Source organism: Cyprinus carpio, chromosome B2, assembly GCF_018340385.1.
Source record: "Cyprinus carpio isolate SPL01 chromosome B2, ASM1834038v1, whole genome shotgun sequence".
NCBI classification, from domain to species: Eukaryota; Metazoa; Chordata; class Actinopteri; order Cypriniformes; family Cyprinidae; genus Cyprinus; species Cyprinus carpio.
This window is the reverse complement of record NC_056598.1, coordinates 12,003,611-12,013,582: the sequence shown is the minus strand read 5'-3', so window position 1 is coordinate 12,013,582 and position 9,972 is coordinate 12,003,611.

Below are 9,972 nucleotides of genomic sequence, written 5' to 3'. Positions count from 1 at the left end.
GGTCTTTCTCCGCAGGAGTGATTCCATTAAAAAGTCTGGCTGGAGGAACATGACATCAGGTAACGCTTCACTTGCCCTGAAAGTGCACTTAAATGCAATAGCTTTTGGAAATCGCTGTTAGTGAGACCTGTTTGATATTCACAGCTTTTATACGGATAAAATATCAAAATTACAAACTAGTCTGAAAGCAACACCAAACGACAGCAAGCCTTGCCAAAGATATTCTGAAGGATCTTTAATGCATTGTGGATTTATTTATTTTTTTCTTTGAGCAGAGGTCAAAAACATTGGGTAGGGTGACATTTAGGTGACCTTTTGCTTTCAAGACTTTATTCTGGAGCATGTACATTTGCAAAGATGATACATCGTGAGTTTACTCTTTCAACTAGCCTTCCCCCTGAGCCTACAGTGTCTCAAGGCATAAATGTACCGCTACTATTACATCATTATCTGGATAGATAGGATTGTGGGACTTGAGGACACTCTGCTGTGGAGGCTCATGAGGTTATTCCTGTTTCTGTTTGTGACAAAGAAACATTTTCTTGATTGTATAACAGTGGAGCTTTAAATTGTTTAAGACTCTTCAGGTCTAAACAAGGTATGTGTCAGCGTGTCAACTTGAATCCGCTGCACAATACAAACATCTTTCTTTCAGTTTTTACTGCAGTTTTTCTTTTTTTTTTCACATTGCCTTGCCCTTGTTGTTCAAAGCTTGTTTTATACATTTTTACCTTGAGAAATTGATGCAACGCCTTGAAAAAGTTTGTCCCGATATAAGTCTTTCTGTCTTTGACTCCATCATAGGCCCTGCTTGCACTTGGACTAACATACGTCTCGATTGCGTCTCAAGTGACCACTTGTGATCAGATCTCAAAGGGAAGGTCTCTGATTTCATATTGTTGTACTACCCTTCAAAAGCTTGGGTTGCATATTTGTATTTTTATTTAATTTAATTTTTTCTTACTTTTTCTTACTTCCAAGGCTTTGCTTACCAAAGCTGCATTTATTTGATTAAAACTAGTATATAATATAATATAATATAATATAATATAATATAATATAATATAATATAATATAATATAATATAATATAATATAATATAATATAGCTGTTTTTAAAGTATATTTTAAAACATAATTTATTCTCATGATGGCACTAATGAATTTTCAGCAGCCACCAGTCTTCAGTGTCACATGATCCTTGCTTCAGAAATCATTTTAATATGCTGATTTGGTGCTCAATAATAATTTTATTAATTATTATTATTAATGAAATCTCAAGTCTAAACAGTATAATCCACTTGTAATGTCTCCCTTATAATGAAATTGAATAATAACAATGTTAATAATAACTGTTCCACTGATGAAACGGTTGTGGTGCTTATTTTTTATTTGTATTAAGTTTTTTTTTCTTTGATGAATAGAAAGTTTAAAATGTCTTACTGTTAATGTTGATCAATTTAATGTGTACTTGCCGAATTAAAGCATTAATTCTTTTAAAAAGATAGAAAGAAAGAAACACCTTATAGATCCCAGTAGTTTGAATAGTAGTGTATAGGGTTGACACAGGTTTTTATAAATACAGAGGTCCCAAAATCGAGATTGGTAGGGTGGTTCGGGGGCATGCTCCCCCGAGAAAACTTTGATTTTCCTGACTTACATGTGTGCATTTTAAGAGGTTTTAAGGCTAATAAATTGGATAATAATATAGGTTTAAAACCAAGTCAGTGGGAAGTAGTAGCATAAATAATTTTTCAAGATAACAGATTCTTAAACATGAGAATCAGATTAAATGTTTTTTAATGAATGTTCCACGCTACAAACTGGAAATAGAGAAGACAAATTTGTTTATGTTTATGAATTTTATAAACTCAGTTATAGTTATCCTGTTCGTGGCCTAATGATTAGAGAGTCGGACTTGTAACCCAAAGGGTGCGGGTCTGAGTCTTGTTCTGGCAGGGATTGTAGGTGGGGGGAGTGAATGTACAGTGCTCTCTCACACCTTCAATACCACGACAGAGGTGCACTTGAGCAATGCACTGAACCCCCAACTGCTCCCCGGGTGCCGCCGCAAAAAAAAAAAAAAAAAAAACTGCTCCGGGTGTGTGTGTGCACTTTGAATGGGATAAATGCAGAGCACTAATTTTGAGTATGGGTCACCATACTTGGCCACATGTCACATCACTTTTCACTTACATATATATATATATATATATATACTATATATATATATATATATATATATATATATATATACATATTTAATTCACACTGATAGAAATTAATATTTTCCAATAAGTTTAAACTGATTTTAACATTTTATTACATTCTTACCTTTATAAAGCCATTTTTTTTTCTAAAAGTGTCCATTATCTTTTGAGTCAAATTCTTACATTTAATCAGTGAATTAGAATAATAAGACATTTGGGCTGTTACCAAGCAAATGAAATCAACACAGAAGCTGCATCTGAAGTGGCATTTAGATGTGTTTACACACTGTTTAATGCAAGACATGAATACATTTAACTGCAGTTACAAATGCATAAATACTGTTTTGATATATTAAGCATAACACTTTAAATACTGATATTTGAAATGCTTTAAAAAAATAAATAAATCGAAATGTGAAATTAAAACCGCCAGTAGGTGGCAGCAAAGCACTGTTAATAAGTCAGTCATTGTGATTGAACTGAATCATTTAGTTAACATTAACTAATTAACTAAACACTGTCATGTTGCTCAGAGACGTAAAACAGCGGTGTGGCAGTGCTTGGAATGATTTTTGTTGGTAAAATAGAGGGTAAAAGTCTTCGTGTGAAATTGATATATGAAGTGGTATAAATATGTAAATTTTCTGCCCCCATGTCTTGAATTTTGTGATCATTCTAAATGCATTTTAATAGACTGAATCATGCAGTGAAATGCGCACGCGCACTAGTCTAGACTTCACGTGATGTATGCCTTAACTCTGTAGGTGTGTTTTGAATGGTTTTTGCAAAATACTCGATCATGTCAAATCGCACATCGGTAAAACAACAATTACGATATTATCGCTGACGATATATCGCACCCCCCTACCACTGAGGCATCTCAAATGAGAAGATCTGTTATCTTGGCTTTTTATCCTTGCAGCACCAAAACAGAATTAATATAAGTTAATTATTTGACAACTTCTGTTATTGAAAAATACCGAAGTCCAGACCGGACATCAATGGTGGGTACGGCCCTGGGAGTGTAGCCTATATAAATCACACACTATGTGTGAATTAAGGGCAATAAAACAGTAACAATGGCTCATTGATCTACTGAAGATTCAAGAAGATACTTTTTTAAAATGATTTAATTGGAATTTGTTTTTTGTTTTTTTAACTAGATGTAAATCCTGTTGAATAGGTTGTCCTTCACTGCTGTCTTGAACACAGCATGTATGCTACAAATGCAATGTGGCTGAATATGTTTCAATTACCTTTGATCATAATATGTTTTGATCCATTTACGTCTGTATTTGGTGTTGTTTACTTGTGATCTGCTAACCTGAGGGACATGCTAATACCTTGTGTTACAGGTTCTCAAGTGCTTATATTTTGTACAGTTGTTTGATTTTACTGGCTTTTGTAACAACTTTTCCATTCAGCAGTAGCTGGGCTCAAAATACAGCAGCTGCTCCGCATTATTCATGAGAAAATCTGCAAGGAAAGTTTATGCTAAAAATATTCTGATAACTCCATACAAAGATAGAAAAACGGAGGAATATTGATGGGAATGATCTGCAAAAGCGACATTCCTCTTTCATGTGGACAAGGGTAACGCTGACATGTGGCACCGTTTATTCAACCATGCTTGCAATTTAGATGTCATCAGGAAAGATTGTCTTGCATTATACCGTTAAAAAAAATGGAGTCAGCAAAAGGACAGACTGCATCCATCAATTTGTTATTTAAAGGAAGGGAGGAGTTGGACTACACTTTCACACTGTGAAACTCTTCCCAATGTGACTTGTTTGGAGGGGCAGAGGCGGTGGTTAATTAATCAGCCTGTGAGCGGAGCGCCAGTGTAAACACTCCTGATAACAGAAGTGTGAGCGATGAGGTCGGGGGGAGATAAACAGAGTGCGATGTGGCCCTTTGGCAAGAGCACTTCATTAAGCTGTTTTAGGCCACTCTTGCTCTGCCTGCTCCTAAAGCCTGAGTTATCAGTAAATTTGCCGTGGCTATGATCTTACTCAATATTCACATGAGAAGTAATTAAGCATGCGAGACCAAAATAAGCCATGACATTTGCATATTTATGCACAGAGTTAATTCGGGGGTGGAGTCAGCGGCTGATGTTGTTGTTCATGCATTCATTACTTTGTTGAGATAGCTATTTGATAGAAAAAGGGCTGTTTATGGAGAACCTGGTCAACTTAGTCTTTCTTAATTAAATTTGAGAAGCTGAATTTAGTGCCTATTAAAATGAAATGCAAATTGAAACATCTGATTTCAGTGGTTATGAAGTTGGGTGGCTCAGTGAACAGCAAAACATCTATACATCTAGAAATATCTTTTTCAGCTTTGTGGATTTTTTTTGGGGAGAAATTAAAAGAGAAATACTATATGGGTATACAGCTATAAAATGAATGCAGACTGCATACAGTAGCTCAGATAATTCAGCCTGGAAGAATTTAATTAAAAAAAAAAAAAAAAAAAAAAAAAATGTTGGCGTTATGTTAAAAACTTTTGATCGCAAACTTTAAAAAATCCAAGTTAAGCCAATAACGAGATATCTTCTGGCACTCTAGAGAAGACACAGTGTCCAAAACCCAGACGCCAACTGGCCTTTCTGGGTAAATAAACTAGTTACTGGCCAACTGGCATGTATCTCTAAAGAAATGCAAAATAATACATTGTATGACTCTAACAATTGTCTACTAAAATAAATGGTTGCAATTTGCACATCTTCAAATTCAACTTTGGTGGAAATTTTACCATCGAACCCCCTCCCCCCAAAGCTATGTTTTCCCAAACCTATATGGATTACCCCCCACCCCCCTCCACACACACACACACACACACACACACACACACACTGAAAGTCAGTCAGGGCCAATGTTGTTTGGAGTCAAATGTTCCCCAGTTTCACAGAAAAACATACGTCTTGGAACAATATGAGGATCAGACATGATGACAAAAATGTTTTGAGTGAACTATCTATAACTAAAAGCCAGTAAATTTAATATCATTGCTGACTAGCAGAAACAAATGAGATATTAATGACATCTCTGCATCATTTTATCTAGCAATCCACCTACAGTTTCTCAAAGATTCAAAGTAAAGGGAAGTGAAACTGCCCTACATAGTGATATAAATACCATGGCTCATGGTGGACCCATTATCTCAGTATTCCTAAAAGATTGGCAGCCCATTATTACACCACTCTCATCTGTCCCCCACATTAATAAAGACCTCAGAGGCTAACAACCAAGTGAATTTATCAGTGATGGTCTAAACACAGCATCTCTGTCCTTATGCCTGTGAGTTTGAGCAACCCAAAAGCAGGGCTGAGGGACAAGGCCAAGCCATGTGGTTCTCCAGTGAGCAGATCCTACTGCTCCTGGTGGTCTGTCTGGCCTGTGCTCTGCACTGCCTGCTCCATCCTGACAGATGGCAGGACTAACCAAGCGTGATGCCCCACTGGTGGCACACTGTGTATTTATAGAGTTAGACCAGGGGATGGAATTTCTTTTGAAGTGCTCATGGTTATTGATGGTGGGGAGAGCTACACAGAATGCGAAGATATGTGGGATAAAATGAAGGACAGCGGGATTTGACCCACTCTACATGTAAGATTGAGCCAATTGACCTCATTTTATTATGTGAAATTGTCAATGCTCTGTACACTCTGATGAATCTCAGACCGGGAGGCAGCAATGGTCTAGGTGATATTTCTTAAAGTGAGAATGAGTGGTGGAAGATCAGTCTAGTAAATGGCTGCATACTGAATCTTAATGATATGTCTACCTGCAGGACGAGCCCAGTAAGCATCTGTCAGATTAGGAAAGGCCTTGTTATCAGTATTATTCAAGCACTGTTTCATTAGTACATTTATAGAATGAAGACATGGTGATTTTGCAAAGTTTAAGAAGCTACTGTAAGGCTCCTCTAAATGTTCCCATTTCTTATAGGAATAGTTCACCCCAAATGGAAATCTCACCTTTAGGCCATCAAAGATGTAGATGAGTTAATTACCTTCATCAGAACAGATTTGTGGAAATTTAGCATTGCATGACTTGCTCACCAGTGGATCTTCTTCAGTGAATAGGTGCCGTCAGAATGGAAGTCCAAACATCTGATAAAAACATCACAATAATCCACAAGTAATCCACACAACTCCGGTCCATCAATTAACACCTTGAGAAGCTAAAAGCTGTGTTTGCAAGAAACAAATCCATCAAGACATTTAGGGTAAAATATAAATGTATGAAGTACAGTTGGAATGTATGCATATATGACTGTGTATAATACTGATCATTTTAATCACTTTGTAATGTAAATTGAAAAAAAAAAAATATCTCATAAATATGATACTATACACATGGTGTTGAAGCAAAACATTCACTCAAAAATGACTTCATTCATTCATTCATTCATTCATTCATTCATTCATTCATTCATTCATATTTACTTTTTTACACACCCTCATTTTGTTCTAATCCTGTATGACCCAGTGGAACATCAAATAATATGTTTTAAAAATGTTCTGTAATACAATTAATCAAGATTGGAATGGCACAAAGGTGAGTAAACATTGACAAAAATGTTATTTTTATTTTTTTGTATTAGCTATCCCTTTAAGAATACATTTTTTTTTTTTTTTTGAGAGATCACATTTACCCATACATGCCATAACAAATCTCTAAACAGTTCAGCACAGGCCTCCATGGGCATCAGCTGAAGTTCCGTCATCAGCCTACAAATTCAGGCATTTACGTCCTGCTGGCAGGCTGAATGGCTGTTGGTTTGTTTTATTGAGGGCATGAAGGTTATGTTGCTTGAAGCTGTTTGTGTACAGTGGATTGCCTGCTCACAGTGTGCCATTCTGAAATGAGAACACATATGGTTGACTCCCCTGTAAATACTTAATTATTTATTAATGTATTTATTTGGCTTTTGTTGTCCCTGGAGATACATTTTTTAAAATCTTCAGTAGGATCTTCATCTTCATGTAGGATGTAAGGTCATTACTATCATGTAACAAGGATGTGAGATTGTATTGATTTCCCCAAACAAACAAATTTCTACAGAGATTTACTTGTTCAGTTTAAAAACAAACACAATTTGGAATATGAAAATATGCTGTATATGTTAACTAATCAACATGGCTTGTTAAATTTCCGTCATGCTGTTACTCTGTTCTGTAACTCAGGGATCTTTATAGTAAACATTGCTCAAGGATTAATCAGGATTAGTTACTGTATTGTAATTGTATTTATATGTAGAACATTAGGGCTATGTGAGTTTATGGAAATGTTCAAAATGTTATGAATTTTAGAAAAAAGATAACACAGGCCAGTTTTGAAACATCTCATGTGAGGTTACATTGAAAATTAACATTATTCTATAAATCAAAGATTTGCAGAGGCTAACTTATTTATTTAACTTGTTTATTCTCTATTAATGTCCTGCTTCCACCTTTTTTATTATTATCATCATATTATTAAAAAATTCATTAAAATTCATTCTTAACACCAGGTTCACTTGTAGAGCCCACAACAGACTATACAAATCAATAAACAGTAAAGCACTGCTCAACCAAATTTGGACAGCAAACTCAATTTTTTAACTTCTCTAAAATCTTAAAATCACTAAGATCCAATGTAATTGAATATAACATAATTTTTTTTTTTTTTTTTTAATTGCCATTTGTAAGCATGTATACCCAACCACCTTTCTTTTTCTAGGTAAATATTCTATATACCAATTATCTCTGTGATAATATCTTCATGACAGTTCATTATTATGTGCATGTTAAGTATTCAGAGCCTATAAGCACATTGCACCTGCCTAGTTAGATTAAATCCCAGCTGCCTCCCTGTCAGATAAGCGGTTTTGTTTTTTGTTGTAAAGACAGAGCTTGTGCAGAGATTGCCCCCGCTGTCACATGTTGCTCCTCCATAATGCATCAGTCAATCTGGTTTTATCAGCAAAGAAAACATATGTTAAATCCCTAGTTGGTTCAGAGGCCTTCGCAATCTTTTATTAGTGGTATATTATGCTTGGAATAATACTTTTGTTTTTCCATCACTAAATTTTTCATAGATGGAACAATGTGTGATATATTTTTATTCCTCATGCATTTTTCAGTACTCTTCAGGGTGTTGGCTTAAAATCCACAAGGAACTGAACTGTTGTTTCTGTTACTACTATAGTGCTTCACCATCTAGAGCTTTTTAATAGATCCCAATCTCTATTTCTGTCAGCCTTCCCACAGAAAACCAACAAAAATAATGAAACATCAAGTCCAGTGTGAGGGAGTTTTGGGCCAGTAGACTGAACACTCACTTAACATATCAGACCAGTGCTGCATGCGTTCCTGCTAAAAATGTAACATTTATTGATTTTGGTTCACTTTTTTTGGCCTTGCAAACTTAAATATTTGGTTATATGTTACATATTGTTCAATGTTGCTGCAAATCCAGCTAAGATAACATCATAGGTGAGGCTTTGTCAAAACTGATAAAAAAATAAAAATAAAATATGAAACCTTGATTGCATCAGTAAGAATATATATGGAAACCTACAAACCAATCAGCAATGTTTTGCACTGTATGTTACATATTTCTTTTTTTCCTTTTATTTCTTATTTATTTATTTATTTATTTATTTATTTATTTATTTATTTTTTCAAAAATTTAAATGATGGTAATGACGTTAAAAATCTAAACTGCTGACCTGATGTACCAGTAGAAGGAAATGTTTTTGGTTGAGCCCTGAACACGGAAAATATCACAAATCAACACACTCTGGTTGTAGATCAAGCCAGTAGTTTAGACTTGCCTTGACAGTTAGAGTTTTAAACAACAGTTTTATCACGTCTTGTCAATCACAACACATACAGTATAAGAAGCACATGATTGTTTAGGCATCCCTCCAGTACAAAATCCAACTTTTTCACTTTTAATGTCTATATTACACTATATATTTAATGACCTTCAGTAGTTGCGCAGCTGAGCTGTAATAGTGAAGTTAACGTGGACTGCCAGTAGTGCAGATGACAATTCAGTCAACTGGCTTGAAACTCTCTCACACTGGCCCTGGGCACCGGGCCATCCTTATTGTTGAACCCTGAAATATTCATCCATCCTTTGTGAGTTTGGATTATCAGAGAGTTACAGTATGAAACAAACTCTTTGAAGTGTGTCCTTTAAAATGGCTTAACATAGAGGAAGGTTCAGAGAGCATGCGTGAGTAATGAAACAAGGGTCAGAGGTCAGATGCCTGTGGAGTAAATGCCAGCTGCATGACCGTCCTGCTCTGAAACACCTTATAACAATGAAGGAAAGATGCTTTGTATTAAAAGCATTGATTCTACAGTAGTTTCATCATGAGCAGGGTTATTATAGTTAACTAAAACCTTAAGTGAGTAAAATAATTTATTATTATTATTATTATAATTATTATTATTATTATTTAAATATTTCAGATATCTGTCAAGGCAGCATTTCTATAGGTATTTTTAAATGAGAAATACTACTAAAACTAAATATAGTAAAACTACTAAATAAAAATACAAACTGTACAGAGATATACAAACCAAAAACTAATAAAAATTCAAAACACAGCAAAATTAGTAAAACTTTAACTAAAAAAAAGGTGAAAACATAAACCATTTACAAAAACTATGATATATCTATAATAAATTATAATATATCAAAGATTCTAAAACAATAAAGACCATGAACTTGAAATGGAAAATGTCTCAGGTTACATATGCA